General features: G+C 36.6%; 1 protein-coding gene across 12 annotated transcripts in view; it reads left to right on the plus strand.

Moving 5' to 3' along the window:
• Positions 1–21,468, plus strand: part of TENM3 (teneurin transmembrane protein 3) — a 407,967-nt gene that overhangs the window by 44,684 nt on the left and 341,815 nt on the right. The window contains exon 2 of one of the 12 annotated variants that reach the window (XM_039700049.1): positions 14,882–15,091. The exons of the other annotated variants lie outside the window; for them this stretch is intronic. The gene's annotated coding sequence lies outside the window, so the exon portion shown is untranslated. The remainder of the gene's footprint in view (positions 1–14,881; positions 15,092–21,468) is intronic. 12 annotated transcript variants of the gene reach the window in all.

A 21,468-nucleotide genomic window follows, 5' to 3' on the forward strand; every position in this document is an offset into this window, starting at 1 on the left:
TTAATTGTGCCTGCTTAATTCGAAGGAGGTTTACCATGAAAACTGGATAAAAGGATAATTTTAGAAAAATTCTATAAGCTTGGGTAGGCACAGTCCAAGACAGCTCTATTAATGTAGTGTTAATTGCAATTAAACAGAAAGGTTCTAAGATAACAAATGATGTGGTGAGTTTTTAGTGTAGCAATTTAGTATTATGTCACCAGATTGTTTGGACGGATTTGTTGTCTCTGCTGATTTTTTTGCTTTCAGCAGTTGTACACATTGTAAATGCCTTAATCATCAATGACTGAACTGAGACACTTCTTTTTATTTTAATTATTTTCAGTGCAGGGAAGAATAACTTGATATGAAAGTTAATACTTGTATTAGAATTTTGTGATCAAAAAATAAAGTGTGACTTTTTTTTCCTGTCTAGAAATTCTGCCATTATTTGTGAGCCAGACATTTTAACAGGATTCTTCTTTACAGTTAGAAAAAATAATGGGAGAGTGAACAGACACTATTCAGAAATGGTAATTCATACAGTTGTCTAAACTTGAGATAAAGTATATAATTAAGTTGATGTAAATGATAAAAGTCATCTGCATGTTTGTCTAGAAGTCCAGTATTCATGTATTTTGTGTGAAAAAAGACACAAAACAGGAGCGTTATTTTACCCGAACCTGAGAAGTGGTGTGAGAAGAAGGAGCTCTGCATGAGAGATGTGGAGGTTCTAATGTGTATGAGCACTTAGAACACTCAAAAGAAATCAAGTGTGTTCTGCTGTATTCCTGCTGCCTGTACTTGTATATGTTAGCATTTTTTCCTAGCTCTTTTCTGTTTTTCATTTTCTCATTTTTAAATTTTTTTTAACATGATATGCCTGTGGATTAATTTTTAGAATTTTTTAATAGGACCTTGCAATTTAATTTAAATCTAGTTCTTTTCCTGCATGTGTGTACTTATGCATCTCTGTTACTCTGTGGTGCTGCTAATTCAGCAGTATTTTGTAACTTCTGAGGTGTTAGGATTTCTTGGTGTCATACCTTGGGGACAGGAGGCAGAAACAGTCAAGAAATATGAGCCAATGTGCATAATTGTGACGTGCTTGAAGTTTTAAAAGTTGCAATTGTCGTTTGTGAGAAACTGATGGGTAAATATAATATTGGTAGTTTTGTTATCTATCAGTCACTAAGATAGTGGCCAGTTGAGTGGAATTTGTACCTGGAATCATAAACTTTTGAAATTACATCTCTGGATGGTTAGTATGGTTAGATAGTTATACATTTTTACATATTTTTAGCTTGAAGTTTTAAAAGTTGCAATTGTTGTTTGTGAGAAACTGATGGGTAAATATAATATTGGTAGTTTTGTTATCTATCAGTCACTAAGATAGTGGCCAGTTGAGTGGAATTTGTACCTGGTTCATAAACTTTTGAAATTACATCTCTGGATGGTTAGTATGGTTAGATAGTTATACATTTTTACATATTTTTAAATAGTTTTATATATACATAGAGTTATATTGATTGATAGCACATGTAATGAATTAGCTGATAATCTGTCACAAAAGTAGCTGAAAAATACTTTTCCAAAAAACTAAGAAGCTAGTGTTTACACTTCGGAAGTCTGTTCTGTTGTATTTGTCTGCTTGTAATCGGATTAGTTGTATTTTAAGGAAACTAAAACCAAAATTGTAGATGCTTCTCTGTGCAGGGTTACATTACTCTGAAGTACTGGGAATGTTTCTGGACAAAATAAATATTCTGTGTGGGTAGTTCTGCGTATCAGCAGGTATAAGAGCATCAAGCTGGTGAGTGCAGATCCAGAACACATATTATCTGGGGGCTTACATTATCTGAAGATATTCTCTGCTTTGTGATTAGAAAGGTGACACATGTAAGAACTTCCTACAGATGAGTGGATATCAGTGTTGCTTTGTTGCCTCACTCCCCTCAGTTTACATACTGCCCTCTTTGCTGCAGTATTTGCAAAACACTTCCCTGTAGTAGCTGTGTTTCCAAAGTGCTGCTGAGTACAGAAGCAGATGGCAGCTCAGTCATTTATCCATCTTGCACTATTTATTTCTATTATTTCTCTGGAAACAAATTAATTGATGTTAAGCTGTTGCTTCCTATCTCCTGCTTCTTCTGTTTGCTCACTTTTTTTTAATTATTTTTTAAGAGAAGAAGATAGAAATTATGTCTGGTTTCTGTTGATGGTTTTCTTTTGTTCTTTTAGTCACAATTACTTCTGTGCTGTAATGGAAGGTGTCGTACCAAAAGACTAAAACTTAACTAAGACAAATTAGTTTCTTCTGTTTCTAGAAGCACACACATCAAGATAATGATAAGAGGATGTCTAAAATACAAAGTAGGGTTGAAGGTTTGTGTGGGTTTTCTGTGGTCTTAGGGAGACACCACCAGTATAACTTCCTTCCATTTTGTGTCCTTTTGGATGATGTGGGTTTTTAAAGACTTCTGGTGACTCCTCATGTGAAATAAACAGCTACTTTTCTCTGCAGCAGAAACGGTGCCAGGTGGATTTGGCACTGCTTGGAGAACTCTGTTTACAAAGGTAACTATCAGTAGTTCATTGCCTACATGGAAAGTTGTGTCAGGTTAGGTCTTGCATGGTGGCCTCAAACTCCACTGAATCTTTTTCTATTTGTTTGTTTTTACAAAACATCATGGAAAAGGCTGTAAAGTTTTTTTGTACTTAGTTGTCAATCCTTTAGAATATGGTCAGAATGAAATAATTTTAACAAAATCAGTTGACAGTCTGTTCAAAGAGGAGACTTTGCTCTTCAGAAGACACTTATTTGAAGTACTAGACCATCGTTCTGTGTGGACACATTTAATTTGGTGTATTTCAATTACTGCTTATGGGCTGGAGGAATAAACTAAATAAAACCAGGGTGGTGAGCATGCATTGACCATGGCTGTCATTTCACTGAAGAAAAATATGTACGGCTAGAGTAGATCCCATTGCCTTAGAGCTGAGAGAGAGGAGTTTAAAAAAATGTAAGCAACCCCAAGGCTGAGCTGAAGTTTGTGTTGCAAGCTCTATAAGCTCATCAGTACTGCAAAGACTTGAGCTAGAGTTGTGTGTCCTCTGTTGGAAGACTCTACTTTCTTTAAGGAATAATATGATCACACAAGAGCTATGTGGGTAGACTTCATTTATATGGATTGTTAAGTGTGGAGAAGATGGGACGAGAGACCATTAAAATGGGTTCCTTCCCTTACCTCTCAGTTTGCATGATGGTCACACATTGCCCTCATAGAAGTTTGTGGAAAAGGTAGAGTGAGTGGGAGAGCCAGGAACAGTGTTGATCCATTGGTTTAAATAGTCCCTGCAGTCTTCTGGGTATCTCTGATATCAGCTAGCACACTGCCTTGCGTTGGTGCTTCCTGCTTTGCAATGCTTAGCTGGTGCTGCTACAGAGGGAGGCAGGGCTGACAATTAGCTGAGCTGTTACTCAGGTGTCTGCATGGTGCTCCAGTTCCCAGACAGACACAGTAATCTGGGGCAAGGAAAACGCATTTTCTGAAAGGTGGCTGGTGTTTGGTTTGGGTGTTGCAAACAGTGTGAATTTCACCATGGATTTATGTGAATGGGACTACATTTCACTACTTTATCACTGTCTTTCTTCAAAGCCAAATCCTGGTGTGGAAAAGGAAAGGGTGCAATCCTGGAGTGGTTTCCCATAGCATTATGGTGAGGAAGAGGATGGTCCTGTGAGACTTGTGTTTGCCTCTGGGAAACTGAGATTCTTTCTTGGATCGGGTATGCAAAGAACTGTGAATCCCAGAATAATATTACTCATAAATTGCCCTACATTAATTTCAATTCTATGTAGCACATGTAAATGAAAATCTTGGAAACACGTTTGCTAAATCATGTGGTAAATGGTCTTGTTGATGACTGCAGAGTTGCTCTGGGGTTGGAGCTATTAAGCCCTTATTATGGGAATCCAACAGGGCAAATTAAGAGAAACCTGTGTGTGTGCTTGTTATTTTAGGACTTTTATGCTTTCTTCTGAGAGACCTCACGTAGGATCCCATGACCTAAAAAGACTTGATATTTTTTAGTCAGAGGTTAAGTTTTGAAATCTCAGTTACTGATCTATCAATGGAAACAATCACCTTCAAGGGAGGGTTTAGTATTCTTATTCTTTAGTGCTAAAAAGCTGAATATTGCTATTAGTAATACCTGTAAAATAGTTTTTTAGCATTCTGCCTAGTTGCATGTGGTGTTTTCACTTATAACTGTGTCTTTTTGTAAGTTGGGGGGGATAATTTATGTTTCATTGTAAGCAACTGCCCAGTGGGTTTCTTATTTGTTTGTAACACCATTGTAAGCATTCTTTAATTTGGTAACGTTCACATGCTATACATGAGTGTTCCTTGGAAATACTATTCCAAGTACACAAAACCATTGTGCATGGTAGAATTTGCCATTATAATAAAATCTATCATAAAAGAACTAATGCATGGTATTTTTTTGCAGGCTTTAACTTTTACATTTCAAGGCTTAAATGTGCAATCCATTGAAAACAAGTATTGCTCCTGTTTATAATGCTTGCTGGATACCTCCCCAGAGGCAGGATTTTAGAGATTTAACAATTTTTAATGCCAGTGTTTGAATGTATCCTTTTACATAAATTTCAAATTTCACTTTGAATCACGTGAATCATCTCTCTCACTATTTCTTTTTCTAACTTCACTCAGCTTTTTCTGGAATATTACCTACCTGAAAAACTGTCACAGTCTTCTAATGCCATTTTTTTCAGGATCATAAGTGTTTTCAGTAATGTTTGTGAGCAGCATTACTGGCAGAGCTTGAGTTCCAGCTGAATCAGTTTAGTCTTTTGATGGCATAATGATTTTGCCAGCCGTCGCTCTTGTAGCAGTGGAACTCCCCTTTGAGGAAAAATGAGGTCATTCATCTTTTGTAATATTCATACATGAGCTTTATCACTATAGTAATAAAATTCATTGCTTGGTTGGTAACCACAAAGGACTCATATGACTGGAAATTGTAACCATGCTTACATACATTGCCATGTGCACTGTTAGGTTGCTGTTAGAATAAGAACATCATAATGCACCTGTAAATAAAGAGGGAATGTTTGCTTTGGATTAATTTATGGAATGTAGGGCAATATGAACAAAATCGTAAAAATACCTGAAACAATATTCTGTCCTTCCTGCATTATCTCAGATTTCTTTGGTAAGGTTGATAAACCTTTTTTTTTCGTGCTTATTATATGCATTTACAGCTAGTACTCTAGGATCCTGTGTTGTCTTTAAATAGCATTTTCCCACCATCCTTGGTAGTTTGTTTATAAGGCTATTTTATCTGCAGTTTGCACAGGCAGTGCTTAGATGTCTTCTCTGTAAATTATATTCTAACTATATATATTCACTAGTGTTCACTTTTTTAATTTTCATCTTTGTGTTTCATTTGAGATATTATTAAAATGATCCAAAATTATTCTTACCTGTGGTTACAGAATGATTTAATAATTACACCATGTAGTATCGGGTCTGACTGACTGCACTGCCATTAAGGAATGATTTTCATTCAGTGATATTTTAGGAAATTTCTAATGCTGTGAATGAATGTGTTGAGCTGGGGACTGTGGTAGCTTTGCTTTGGTGCATCTGCTTGTGTTGCTACTGTGAATAATTGTCATCGAGCACAGGGGAGGGCTGTAGAGATCAGGCAGTGGTACTGCTTTACCTGCAGCTGCCAGCCTGCCCAGACCTGTCTGCTGCACAAACCACAACGTCCTCATGGCTTGCAAATCACATTGCCTGTAAAGCCTGACAGTGCAGACAGATGAAAAGAATAACTGAAGTCTAAAAAAGGTGTGTTTAGGCTTTTTTTTTTTTTGCCGTGGTGCCAAGCACTTTCAGTTTGTATTTAAGGAGAAGGGTGCATAGCATTTTGGAGGTGGCATGCAACAGCACGCAGGGATGCCTGGTAGCAGCAGTGTAGAACTTTCCAATCCAGAGGACTCCTGAAAGGAATTTCAAAGGCAGCCATAGAAAGGATGAGTGAATGGGCTGGAGCAGAAACAATTCCTTTTGTTGTGTGAGTACGTAAAAAGTACTTTTTAAATGAAGATTTTTAATTAATCCATTCTTGTTAATGTATCACATGGAGGTTCTGCTAGGCTCATCTTTTTTTAAAAAAATCAAGGCATTTGAACACATGCATCCAATGTGTATTGAATGCTAAAGCAAATTCAAGTCATTGACTGCTCTTCTTAATGAAGAAAGTGCTGGTGGTGGGAAGCGTAGCAGACAATGCTTTTAATGAAATTAAGTTTGCACATAGTCCCAAGCATACTAATATCTCTAGGTGATACCCATCTCCTTAATTCCAAGATTTGTATTATTTTAAGAACTATAAGTATCTAAAGAGAAACCATAGAATTAATTTTGTACACCTTCATTTTTAACTCTTTGTTTTCCAACTCTTTTCCTCTTGGATAGAAGCTGATTTTTCAGGAACCTGTTACCCATATAAGTGGATCTTCTGCTAAGGTTTTTAAAGCATCCCTGAGATCATAATAAGTAATGCAAAAAGGAGAAAGCTTATATTCCTGCAGACTACAGCTGCAGTGTATTTCAGAATATTGTGCAACAAATCTCTGCAAGCTATTCTGTACAAATGATGAAACTGGATAAAATACCATATGGTGCTGTACAGTACTTCAAAGAATTATTTCAATATTATGAATGGGCTAAAATATCACATGCAGATTTATTCAGTCTAATTGGGACTTCACAGTTGTACTGTTGTAAAGGAGAATATCTGTGCAAGCTAAGTTGTGGGCAGGGGAGGTGGAATCAGAATATAGTACAATATAAACTGTATGAGAATTAATTTTTCCTAAAATGCATAACAAACATGATCATCTAGCATGCTGTTAGCAGCAGCACAGTAGGTTTTATGGTGCTTTTGTAATTTGGGTACTCTGATTTGGAGTCTAATTGGGTTCCTGGGCAACACTGAATGGCCACATTCTTAAGTTGTGTAAAGACTATTTGAAATAATGGGATTGACATTAACCTTTTAAAGTTTGTTTTTTAAAAATATGTTTTAAAAGATTAAAAAATAAGCTGCAGAAGGAGCTTAGAGATTTTAGGAAAAACTACTTTTGTGTTATAGACTACAGACATTGATTCTGATTGGCTCTGTAATGGATAAAATAAATTTTTTTTTTCCTGACCTCCAACTACAAGTATAAACTAAGGGGTTAAAGAATATAAAATTCAACTTGAAAAATCAGCTGACTTGACATTCAGCAAAAAAAATTGTCATTTAGGAATGCAAGAAATATTTACAGGAAAACTAAAAATCAGGGAGGTGCCGTATATTCAATTATTTTGTGTTTCACAGAGGAGATGCTGATATAGATGCACTGAGTACTTCTACTTTTGGAAAAAAAATGTGTATTTGGGTTTTTTTTGACTATAACTCACATTTGTGAGGTTGGTGTTCTGTTGTTGTTTAAGCAAAAGTAAGGCAGGGGTGCACTCTTTTCTTGTGTCCTTGCCTGTGCTTATATAAAACAAATCAAGGCTGGTTCAGGATGCTGTGCAAAGCAAATATTAACCTTAAGCTGCTCTTATTTCCTTCAGTATTATTACTTCTTTCTGAAGCTGTGCACATTACAATCATTAAAATGTTAGTGCAAAAGAGAAATTCTGTGGACATGGCAGAGGGGATGGACAGAAGTAGTAGTGACTTTGATTTAAATTGCTGCAAAATTCATTAACTTCATTAGACTCTGTGATACTTGTAAGTCTCGTCAGTGTGTGGCTAAAGGATGCTGTGTCAGGTAATCCCATGTCTTCTGCACATTAATTCTGTTTGCTGCAAGGCTGTGCAAAATGGACAAATGTTGGGCTGAAAACATGACAAGAAATAAAACCCACAAGTGATGTGTGCAAAACTTTTACCTGGCGTAGCCCTAATGATGATGTCAGTGTTTGCCTTTTAAAAAATTATTATTAAAAGGAACATCTTTTACAAAGGAATAGCTGCTGGCTAAACTGATTTTTCACATTTGAACTCAGAAGCAGTTAATCATCTTTTAAGAGGTTTAGAAGACATTTCTGAGTCTGATCTACAAGTCATCATACAAAGTGAACTAAGAATTCTAACAGGAGCAGTATTTCCTAAAGCACTGGGAAATACCTGGAGAAAGGAGAAATTTGTTTAACATGTCCTCAGGGGAGCTGAGAAGTTCCCTTAGGACAAGAAAAACCTATGTTAAGAGAAGCTTGGATATGCAAAATAGCGTTGGCTTGAGCAGTTTGTTCCTGCTATAGAAGAAACTGAGGCAGGGAGATGAGTGTGCCTTTACAGTTTTGTTGTGTGCTTTAACAATTTGCTTTAACATTATCTAAAGTAAGAATCCTGATCTGGAATCACTGTGTGTTAGTGGTATCCTTTTCACTCATTTTCCTTGTGGTATGGCTGATTAATCTAGAATGCCTTCAAGTTTTGGAGCCCTGTGAAGCACTGCAGACACAGTGAACAGGATTTTATGAGGTCAGGCTCTTACTAGGAGGCTTAATCATCTCTGCTGCAATGCCTAATTTAAGGGAGGAATGGGGACGTTTGCAGACAAGGAGAGGGACTGTGCCAAAGTCCCTTCAGAGCCTTGAGCTCCTGGGACCTGCAGTCCTTTCTTGGTAACCTGTCAAAATAGTGCCTCTCTATTAGTTCACTGGAACATATTCCATCTGACTTTTGGCAAGTAATCACCTTTTCAGGGTACTATATAATTTTTTTCTTTTCTTTTTTTTTTTCTTGTTTGGGAAACTCATAATTTGGGTCATGAATGTATATTTTGTAGTTCTATCAGCTCTTGTTAGTGTCTCATTAAAGGGTTCTCCAGTGTGTGGTGTGGTAAATTGGGGAATAATTAAACGTGTAGGGGTATTCTTCAGGTCATCTAGTTCAGCCCCTTGCTCAAAGCAGGTCTTCCTTCAAAGTGGAGTCAGGTGGTTGAGGGTGTTGTTAAGTCAAACTCGGAAATCCCCAAGGATGAAGATTTCACAGCCTCTCTTGGCAGGCAGTTCCAGCCCTTAACCATTCTCATTACCAAGCTGTGGGGATGCAGGCTGGGGTGTCTCATGTTTTACTTCTGGGTAAGATGCAGATTAACAGGACACACCAAGCCTGTTTGTTTTTGATCTAGAGCTTTTAAACTGATGCGCTCTAAGAATACTGAATTCCTTTTAAATCAGTGTTAGGATTTTACTTGTTGGCATCTGTTTGGATATATTGGAGCTGCAAGGGAGTGTTTTGTAACTCATGAGGTGCTGAGTTCTGTTACCTTATAATACAGTTTACATACATTTACGTTTTGTTTCTCCTGTTTGTAATTGGAGTCTGCATTCTTGGCTGGGATGAGGAGCTTGCATCTCTCTGGTTTTTCCACCTATCTCTATAAAGGGCTATTATTTTCAGCTGTCTTCAGAAAAAAAATAAAAACCAGCTGTTGTAATGTGTGCATCAAGTTGCATAGTTTGAGAATTGTATTATTTATAAGGGAATACATACTCTATAGAATATACGGTCTGAAAGTAGTTGATAATCTAGTTAAAATATGAAAGTGCTGTTATGTGTGTTCTTGAAGGGAAAATAAAAGTGGGAAGGTGTAGGGTTTTTCTCATGTAGCCCTCTAGCTAATCAGGAGCTTCTAAAATTACATAGGTCATTGAAGATAAAGTTATCCAAAAGGTTATATCACTTTTCATGTCTCTGAAAACTATTTTTCTTTCTGTATGAACACTACTATCTTTTGAAGAAAGGGACTTGACTGCAGTGCTAATGAAGTGTAAAGAACTAAAGCTGTCACTGCTGCAAATGGTATTTTCAGGAACAAGAAGTTAGTTTACTTGATACCTCATAGCAAATGTCTTCGAAAGTCTAAGGTGCTGTCTGTGTGAGTTAGGATGAAAGTGTTGAGAGAGGAGGTGTTTATGTAGTCTGTCTGGTATGTCTTTTCCAAAATATATCTTTGGGTATGTACTTCGGGAAAGTATTTTTAAAGCAAAACCAATGTGTTTAGTATACTTCCCTGACTTAGGGGAATTTGCAACTGGTCATTTACACCAGTCATTCCAAACACGTGTCAGAAAAAACCATCCATGTACTGTGCTCTACAAGTTTTGACCAATTGACTGAGAAACTGTTTTTAAAATATTGCAAGAAATATTCTAATATTACTGTTATTAATTTTAGATATTTTTAGAGAAAATTTTATGGTGTATTTTTCTATCACTTATTTTTTTAAAATATCCTTTAATACCTGTTCATAGTAGAAGTAGAAATTAAGTCTTCTCTGTAATATAAACCTAGAAGTTGGAATGGATTGTGATATAGAAAAATATTACAGCACTTCTGTTCACCTAAGGTTAACTTGGTAGGTCACTGGATCACCATTAAAAGGGACAAAGCAAACAACAGCTATGTACCTGGTATACTTACATTTTTTTTGTTGGTCTCTGATCCTGTTAAAAGCCACTTGAACTCAAAGTGCTTGAACTGAATTGCCAAGCATGGACCTTGCCTTGTAAAAAGGGAGCACAGCCCCTATTCTGAGTTTCAGTCATCTCTTGTCAAGAGAAAAGGGTTAAGACCCTATTAGGTAGGAATCAGGCATTTGGACTTTTGAGAATCCCTGGATACACCCTCCTGATATCTGCAGGACCCTGTGTGTTTTTAACAAATGTGCTGCTAATCATCTATTGATTCTTATATTTTTGTCAAGTATGTATCTATCCATTCATACATAATGTTAAAGGGAAATCTAGTACATGAAGAACTCCAGCCAGCTGTGTGAGCCCAGGCTGAGAAAGGTAGAGCATGGGCTGTTAACAAAACCAGTTGATGATTTATAGATTTAGCTGTATGAAAAAAATTTCCTTTAGATAGTTCTAGTAAGTACACTATTACCTAAACTTTTACTAAATACTTAATTGAATCTGAAATGCTGAATAGAAATACTTTTTTTCTGATAATATAGTATTATTTGTATCTTAAAGGATATGCAAGTAAATCTTTAATTTATGCATAGTATTGGTTTTATAATGATGTTTCTTGAGAATATGAATAGATGTCCTGATCTTGTATCCAAGACTCTTCAATATTCCTCTTCCTTATTTAGTCATCTAAAGCTAGGGCAGATACTTTACACTTGTGTTCACAGTCATTTGTTATCAGTTGTTAAAATGCCGCGTATTTTTTAGAGGGTTAAAATCTTGTTTGGCCATTTGTTCTGGAGAGTCAAAGTAGGCTGCAATGTAAAAAATTGAACTCTGCTTGGATTATTAATTTCTCCCTTAACTGGTGTCTCAAGTGAGAGCATTGTCACTTAAAAGTAGTGAGCTGCTTTAGCAATATCTACTTGTCATGAACTCATATCCACGACAGAATAGCATATAATGGATAACATCAGAAATTTGGGTAGGGAATTAATAGCTGTAATTTACTTCCTGGTTATGCTGCCTTTTCTTTCTGAGAAAATACATGTGCTTTGATATTTATTGCAGATACACATTCTCAAGTGGCAATTAAGTTATGTTTTCTTTTTGTGTGTAAAAAGTAATAAATTTAGTGGAGATTCACTTGGCAGTGTGGGAGGGAGAAAGCGGAGTTCTGGCCTACATTTTCTTCACCTTACCCCATCTCCTTACCACCTGCTCTTCAGCCATGGCATTGAGAGCTTGCCCTCCAGTTTGCTGCTGTGGCTTCTCCATAGCTCCAGTCCTGCGTGGTGGCTGAGCTCTGCACATCACATCCCACTTTTCATCTCTTCAGTCAAATACCTCTGTTTCCTTGTCTTCAAAATATCTTACGGCTTAATAGTTCAATAAATCAATCACTGGAGTATCCAGTACCCCAGTACAAGATCAAAATATAATTCTGAGTCAATAGCAATTCGCTCCTCTGGGTTTCATTTTTTTTACTTCCCAGAAGCAATTTTATGTTGACATGCATGTCTCTTATCCATACTGTTCTGACATGGTGCAGGACAGGGTGGTCTTGCTTGCACTTGCCTAAGCTCACTCCGGCCAGTTTGGCAGATGTAGCAGTCATTTTTGTTGAAGTCAAGTTTGTACCATTAGACAATAGAGCAGTGCTCCTCTCTGCTGCCACTGTTCAGAGAATCACTGCCTTGTTAGCCTAGTAAACAGTTTTAGTTTGAGTGCTGGCAGCTAATCATGTCAACCATTGACAGAGGTAAATTTCCCTCTGTATTAATGCAGCAGGAAAGTGGCCAAGCAGGCATTTTTTCTGCATTCTTTTTTACAGTCACCAGCAACAGCTACAAACTGAGCCTTTTGGATGTGATTCTGTGGAGCTGAATTTCTGAAGTAATCAGAAGTTATGAATTCTAAAAACAAATACCTAGATAGACTAAATAAGAGGTATTGTCATGAATTAAAAAATATTTTCTTATGCAAAAGAATAGAATTGATGTCAGCAAGCTGTTTTATGACTTTACTGTACACCATATGGTTAACGTAAGTCAGCTTCTCTGCTTGAAGATATCCATTGTATGGTCTTCTCTCAGGACATTCCCTTTTCCTCATGTATTATAGGGCACGTGGCTTTACTGTTTAGGGAAAGAACCTGTTTTAAAATTTTGCAGAGGAAATTTGCATTGGTATAGTCGAGAAGGATTGGTTTGTCATTGGGATGCTGGGTTTTTTGGTTTGTTTGTGGTTTTTTGTTTCGTTTTTGTTTTTTCATTTCCCCCTTTGTCCTTCCTCTGCACACTTATTTCTCTCTTTGTGCCTGTGTCTAATTGAAAAATACTGTGCAGTCATTTAATGAAGTCTTGTATTTCTGTGAATCGCTATATTCCCTTATTTGTGTCATATACTATATGGTATAATTATAGAATTGATCCAGGAAAAAAAGAAAATGCCTTTGCTTTTGGAGACTTCGTTTAAATTTTCAGTCACTGATGTAAAGATTGGCATTAGTGGTCAAGTTGGATAGACTTAGAGATTTCATTTCTCATCCTAAGAAATGAAACCTCTCGTAGACTGAAAACCACCTTAAAACCACTATCTCATTTCTGTTATTTATGTATACTTTTTTATGACAGCATTAATTTTTAAATTTCATAAATCCTATATATAATACATTTATATATCACAATCAAATACAATAGGCACCAAGTTTAGGAAGTGAGAAAATGAGAGAGTGATGCTGACAGATACAATCTTGCTACTGTTTTCCTCTGGTATCAGTCATGGACTTTGTAGCAAACACATAATTAAAGATCGCATCAAAATGCATGAAACTTAAAGAATGTTTCTCATTTTATGTTTTAATATTTAGCTTTAAATGGGAAATCCACTTACCATCGTACACATTTCATTTCATAATTTTTAATGGTTACCTTGCAGAGTGGATAATGTAGTTTTTAAATATGGGTTTTGGACTCTTAATTCTTCTCCATTGCAGGAGAGTCTGCCATACAGAGTCTGCCATGCAGAAATATTTAACAAACACCTGGGAAAGGATAACAAGTTTAGATTCAGGAGACAGATGTGTTTGAGAGCTCTGGTTGAGTCTGCTCCTTATTTCAGTAGTTTGGATGACCTCTATTACTTGAAGGGCTCAAAAACTGGATTGGCAGCACCCTATGCCAGACTGAGTTTCCTCAAAGAAAATCCTGATTGCTGCAAGTGTTTACCCCAAGATGCAAAGAAGATTCCTCTTTCCACTGGTGCAGACTTCATACATACTTGTGTTTTAAAAGTCATAATCTTTCTCCTGTACCTGCAGCTGTGTTGTTATACTGTTAATTGATTTGGGATCCTGGACTGTATCTTTAAGGTGTACTGATAGTATTTGTGGAATATGACAGAATTTTACTGATCAAGGCATGAAAGAAAATCAGGCTTTCTGACAGGTTATATGGAAATTAGCTCTGAAACAGCTGATCTGAAGAAAGAAAATATATTTCTGTAGGTTGAGAGACTTATCCATTCAGAGTTTCAAAGTCAATCTTAGCCCAGTGGATCTATCTTCAAAGAGTTGCCATTTTAATTTACTGTGACACCTGGTAGGCCACCAATGCCCCAGGTATTCCCCTGGTATGCTGTTCCACTTCATTCTGTCACTGCAGGAGGAGATTCTAGCCCTCAAGTTGGCAGAGGATCACCTTCAGGAACAAATGGGAGTCATGTACAGCTGAAATAATGGCTTCTGTGTCGCTAGTACTATTACCTGTGGTTTTGACATTTATCTGGTGAGAAGAAGAATATGCTTAAGTAGAGTCTTCCCTTCCATAAAATATTTTTTTCTGCCATAAATTAAAAGTTAAGTTATGGTTTTCTGCCATAAATTAAAAGTAGTTAATAGGGAATAAATGTCTTAGCTCTAGCCAACTGAACCTCTTGTTGCTATTGGTCTGATGGTGTAATAACTCTGGCAAGTTCTGTGAGCTGGTAAAAATAGTGAATGTCCCTTTATGTGAAGTCTTTTCAGTTATTGAGAAATTTCTAGGAACAAGATCAAGTCCCATTGTTTAAACATATTTTAGTAGTACATATCACTGAAAAAATTTTCAGTATGATTTTTTAGTCTTACTGCAGAGTTTCTTACTAATGTGTTCGCTTTCTAATGGATAGTTTTGGTTGGAAATCTGTGGTAAAAAAAGCACTCTTACTCTGACTTAAACATTTTAGAACAGCTCTTTCTACCTTAAAAAGAGGTAATTGGAGAAAACTGTAATTTTTCTTGTGCTCTTTCCCATGGAAATATGTTTAAAGATAAATATCAAGGGTAGTTAGAATATGGTACAGAAAAAAATAATCTGAAAACTGAGAACTCTGTTCTTTCTTGGCAGCATCTAAGCCAGTCTGACCAAGAGCAAGACTACTCCCATAGCCATTGCTGTTAAACTGTTCAGGCCCTTGGCAGCTGGATCATTTACTGGCCCTTCTCTTCATGTGGTTTCTTCTGGGATCAAACACAGCAGTGCCATGCTGAGCATTGCCCAAATGCAGGAGGACTGAACAAGAGGCAGACTTATCTTAGATTGACGACTAGATTGATGGTAAGCAGTGCAGAAGGTTCAAGCCTCATGCTAGTATGAAATCATTTGACAGATAGAAATATTTGCTTATAAATTGAAAGAGTAGGTAATAATAGTGGTTTTTTATGATTACATTACATGATATTTTGTGATTACATAGACTAATAGCTAGCAGATGGCAGAGTATACATTTTACTTGTTTACCAAGTTGATGGATGGCAGTGATTGAAAAACATTTTTTTTCCTTGTTGCATTACTCTAAAAGCTTGTAGTGGACAGGCAATTTACAATATGAGTCAACAATAATTTGTATCTGCTCTAGATTTTGGGGGGCATCAGTTATTCTCTTTATTTTATTTGACTCCTCTCAATGATATTTTCTTCTTAGAAGAACAGGGAAAAAATGAAATCTACTTTGAAAGCCAGATCTCTAAAGGGATGCATGTGTGCTTACAGCCTACATATACAAATAGTATCTATTTGTATGAAGAATAAATGGTGGGAGGTTTTCTCCACTGTTCTGTTTCAATGTTTATCATATTACTTGGACATTTTAATGTAGAGAGATATGCTCTGTCTTTTGTTTAGGCACCTCAGCCCAAATCTACATTGCTATATTGCATGCTACCAAGAGAGTTAAAGTTATCCAGTCACAAATACAATTGCAGTGGTTTTCATCCCTTCTTTTTAATTGGTATTGACTTACTCATATTATCTATGTGTATGTTTTAGATGTATCTCCTCTTCAAGTGTTGTTTGGTTGGTTTTCTTTTTTAGGTGCAATGACTTGGGAATACTCCATAACTGTGCAGTTGTTTGATGAGTAGCAGACCTAAAACCTGACTTTTTTTCTAGGTTCATTCCCTATGTATTTTAGTCTCCACTATTAGATGCCCTAGCTCCCTGCAATGTTCCTCAACTGTGCCATTCGTTTTAGTCTCTTTCAATTGTTTTTGGTGGTGTTAGGAATGTTGTGATTGTGGTTTCAATAAATAGAGCATGAATTTTGATTAGTAGTAGATTGCCTTTTCTTTGAGGGAAAAGGGGCAAAGGTGCAGTTGCTCTTCCTTCAAGAGTCACTGTTGGGTCCTTTTTTTTTCTGTAAGGTTTCTGTCTTCTGTGAAATTCATATTTGAGACATCTAATATCTTGCAAAATTTGATTGGATTTGGACAACATGGTTCAAATTTTATGATTTTGTGTTTAGTCGTCTCATACTAACATTTTTTTTCTAGAAAAATCAAGCTAAAACACTTAGATGGAGCCAGAATGTCATTTCTGCTGAAAGAATCCAATAAGACCATGGATTTCTTCCCCTTGGTAAAAGAGGAAAGGAAATCATTGCAAGAATTACTTTGACTGGACAGGATAAAACATAACTTGAGATACTATTTTCAAATAACGAAACTTTTGCCTTTCAGCCAGAAGACACTTCACAATGTATATGCCTGTTTGTAAAAGAAATATTGAATCTGTTTAAAACTGTCCCTTGAGTTCCCTTTATGAATTTACACACATGATAAGACCTGAAAATCCATTATTATTACTATGTTCAGTTTTATATCAATCATGGATAGATCCACTAAGTCTCTGTAATTCTGCCTTACAACTACTGTCTCTCAAAGGGTTTCTATTACACCAAACTGCTAGTGGCCTTTCAGCAGGAGAAAGGCTACAATATTGTTTTATGTTATGTGGGGGGAAAAAATATATTCAGATAGTTGCTGGTTTAGTGAGCGTGTTTGTCATAGGCCCTATTCCCAAGGTAGATTTTTTTCCTGGGCAGTAATTGATCCATTTTTTTATTTCCTTCATCTTCTGCTTTTCACCACTGCATTCAGATTTTTGTGTCAAATATATATGCATATGTGTGTCAACAATTACTGTCTTGTTCAGCTTCCCTACCCTTGACTGAATTTTTATTTTGCATTCTCCACGAAATCAAGTTTCAGACCAGTATGATAATGTGACATTTTCTAGCTTGTATCAGTAAAGATGAAATGCCTTTGGTAGTGATGCCTAACTCTGGCTGCAAAGAGGAGAATGAGAAATAAACAGTAGAATTCTAGCTATCAAGGCTCCAAATTGATTTTTGTATGGACACCTGACTTACGTACTGAATGTCACTGGTAAATGCCTGAGGTGACCAGTACAGGAGAAGAGCAGGAGTAGACAAGAAAGAGCAATGCTTGTCTGTCCTCTGTACATTTGTATGGTGCTCTTGTTGGGAGAAGATGAGTGCTTCAGCAAAATTGACTTTTTGCATCAGAAACAATTTCCACGTCTAGATTCACTGGATTCCATTCCTGGATTCAGATGATGAAGCCAGATTATAAGGTGAGGATCATGGTTTCATGAATGCTGTCAGAGTCCCTCCTGTGCCTACACCTGCCTGCCTGAGTTAGAGAGGATGAATGCAGATGCAGGCAGGGGAACGGACCCACCTTAAAACTGACTTTATGAAAGTAAATATTTAGCTTAGGTGAGCCTTGGTAACAGGGACACCCCGAACTTTGGGATGGGACAAGGAGCTGGGCACAGACCTGGCTAGAAGTAGCAGAACATAGGGTTGCTGCCCTTGTGTAAAGTTTCTTGAAAACTGATCTTAATCCTAGTGTGGAAATACATATACACCTTTCTGGTTTCAAAGATGACGGAGATTGACATGCAAGTTCTGTTAATGTGCAAATCCCAGGGTTTTGCCAGGATTATAGATTGTAAAGTAAGGGATGGGTCCTAATTAAAGAATATATAAAATGTACAATTTACTTTAACTGTCTTTGTTCAGATTTTTACTTATTCATATAGTCTGCAGACTCTTCTAACAATGCAATTCTTTCATTAACCATCATCAGTATTTGCAAACAGGAGATTCATTCACATTGGGTAACAAATATTTAATTTCTTCCTTAGAATGGTCTCAAAGAATATGTTGTAGCTTTTTTTACCAATTAATCTGATTTGTAAGATGGTGTAAGTATTGATCAAATTTCCAAACTAAACCTCTGTAATTGTGAAATGTAGTGAAAGTTAACTGCAGACTGTCATAACTGATATGCTATGTATTTAGTTACTGAAGTGTGAAGGCTTCTAAGAAGGCCATCAACTTTTACCTGGTGATTTTCCAGAACCATCAGGAGATGGCTCCAGGTAAATCTTAAAAAAGCCTTAAGAGCCAAGGGAAGCTCTTAGAGAGGAGGAAAGTGCTGTTTTCTGTTCAAAGCTTAAGCTGCCGTGCATGCTTACTCCCAGATTTGCAAGCATTGGTTCAAGTACTTGCATCTGCTGAGTTGTGTGCTGCTACCGTGTGTGTGTCCAAGGAAAGTGGTTCAAGTGTATCTCAAAATTAGAACAAAAAGATTCAGGTTTTCTGACAAAAACTTTCTACCATTCATGATTTAGGAATAGATTTTGCTCCGTATGGGAAACAAAATGGGTTTCATAGGAGTGATTTTCACCTCTTAACTGTTTACTAGGTGATACAAGGAACATTTGTTACTTTTTTCCTAATTTCTGATTTTGCTTTCCTTTTTAGAGAAGACTGTTTTATTACTGCCTCTGTGCCAAGGAGCATGCTTTAGCTTCTAACCAAAACCAAAACTGAAGGTATTTTAAATGGTGCACTGCTCCATCACTGTTTTCATACGTCACTGTATCAGTCTCTTCTAGTTGATTTAGGATGATTGCTCTTCAGATTTGTAAATCACTGCTTCAAAAGCCACAACAGTTTTTGGGGGAGGTCAGGGAATTGGTGGGGTTTATTCTGTTTTGATTTAAAAAAGCAAAAACCTGTTGGCTCTCTTTAGCAATTAAAAAATATTTACTGCCTGGCATATGACAGTGTTTAAGCACTTGATTCAATTTAGAAGAAATAATTTAGAAATAGCTTAATGTTATGAAGTTTGGAATAGAAATTACTCATATTTTGTTTCTTAGTCAAAAAGCACTAGGTTCAATAGGAATGCTAACACAAGGCTTTGAGATGGTATTTATGAAGAATTGAGGGAAAACAAAAACCAGTATGTCAGAAAAGTAGTTTATATCTCCAGGAGACATATTTGTAGGAACAAAAAGGCAAGAAGACTTTGTTCTTTTGAACATTGCTTTTTTAGTCACTTCTCGAAATAAAGCACTGCTATTTGTGGTAGATTTTAGAGGAATTGGCATATTGCATGCAGAAAATAGAGTATATATGAAGCAGTGTAGGTATATTAATTTATTACAGCAAATCACTTTAAAAGTATGAAAATTGTACAAATAACACTCAGCCCTGTACTTAAAAAAAAAAAGTGACTAGAAGATTCTACTTTTGTAGCTCCCCAAGAGTGACTAGAAAGAAGGAAGGAAAAAAAAATTTTTTGTTTCCCCTCGGTTTGTGTCATCTGTGGACTCCAGTCCCCTCTCCCCTTGCCAAATGACACTGATTTGTTTACATGTTCTGATTAGGAACCCAGGCTTGATATGGTTCATGTTCTAGATGCTACTGTTTGTCAGATAGGAGCAGACATCTTGCTCCAGGTCACAAGAAGCAAAATCTTTTTCACCACGCTGAATATAAAATTTTTCTCTCTTAGTTCCCTCTTTACCCTGTAAAAAGCTTGTTTGGAAAATTGAGTAGTATCCATTTGTACTATCAGTTTTCTGTGAGAAGAATTTCTTACAGTGAAAAGTAGGATATTGATCTGGATAACATCCCTATACATAAAACATTCACTGACATAGCTTCTGTATTTCCAGTCTGTCCCTTACAGGGAAGATCACACTTCTTCCCTTTATTTAAGAATAAATAATAATTTTTAAAAGCACTCTTTCCCCACATAGACACTCTCACAAATGATTGACTGTATTTGTTTAGATCAGTTGCACTGTCTTGGGGAAGCTAGAGGGAAAATTGGAAATGCATCTACTGTATCTCTTGTGTAAATTAGTTTTTTGATCGTTTTGATAGAAGATAATTGCTTAAACATGACAGTTAATTTGTGTTGTGTTCCAGTGTAGAAGCTTCAGAGAAAGTGTGTTGCAGCATGTACAGCTGACTTTACTTTCAATTTTCTTGACTTTATACTAGAGGCATTTTTATCTCTAGAAGTACAGTACATATTTTTTGCAGTATGCTAATACAGTATCTGTGCAAGGAATAGAATCTTGGTTTTAATCTTACTTTAGAAGTTACTGGCAGTGACCATGTCTTTGCTATAAAATATTACAAAATTGGGAAAATGTAATATTTCATGCCTGACCCTCAGGGTCTTGAAATCTAGCTGAAATCAGTTTTTCCAAGCAATGAAAAATACACTTAAATCTACTTTTTATCAATAGTTTGTAGGAAGGTTAGGTTAAAAGGCTTATTTTTAATACCTCCATATTGAATATATTTATTTATTATAGAACATGAATAATTAAAAAAATATTTTTTGCTTCATAAGAAAGCCCCTAGTATTCTAACCTGAGATTATAAACAGGCATTGCCTTTTGATGAAATAGTGAGTGAATAATGATATTGACAGTTCTGGCTATAAAAGAAGAAATCCAGGTGTTCACTATTAGTCTGTCCAAATCAGTTCTCAAATTCTGGTGTCTGACGTAAATTGAAGTGAAGCAATTGAATTGTAACATAATGCTTTGTTCATTACACCTCAGTCTTAAATTGTGCTTGTACTCCAAGTCATTTGAATAAACTGGGAAATCTCCATGGAATTAATGCTGTTATTAATGAGAAAGTAACGAATCACTGTATGTTTGATCACACTACAGTGTTGCAGAAGAAATGGAACAGGACAGAAGGTGCCTGAAGGAAACAAAACAGGCAAGGAGCTGCTGTGGTATTGGTTTGTTGTAGAGGCTCTGCGTCCCTGCCTTGGTGTGTCTTGCTAGCCAAGGAATGCTAGTGGCATTTCATAATAGCAAAAATCTGAGAGGATGATAATGTGCTGATGACTAGACACTGACTCAAAAGGAACACTTTCACTGCTGCTTTGTTATGAGAAACATAGCCAGCCTTAATTGCTCTTAAGGCCTGAAGCAATTGCATGAAGAACAAGTGTAAGGAGAAGTGTTAGGCTTGAGAAAGCACTGATAACTTATGTTCCTCGTTTAATGTTTGTCAGTTTGGATTTCTGATTTATACCGTTGTCCATAACTCAGCCATTGACTGTGATGGGGCAGGCTGTGCTGCTTAACCCCGCTTGGGCTCCTGGCACTTCAGGGCTCCTGGTACCTCATGGTCCTGGGGTGAGCCTGCTGGCTCTTCCTTCTCTCCGCTGCCCACAGTGAGCATGCAGTCAACAGGACACGCTGAGGAAGGGCAGAGCACTTCAGCATTTGGAGAATAAGCATTACTTACCCTGGCTGTGCTTATCTTCAAATTGCTGAACTTGTGAACAAAAGTTTCAGTAGTG

The sequence above is a fragment of the Passer montanus genome, unplaced genomic scaffold (assembly GCF_014805655.1).
Source record: "Passer montanus isolate IOZ18808 unplaced genomic scaffold, ASM1480565v1 scaffold14, whole genome shotgun sequence".
Lineage (NCBI taxonomy): Eukaryota > Metazoa > Chordata > Aves > Passeriformes > Passeridae > Passer > Passer montanus.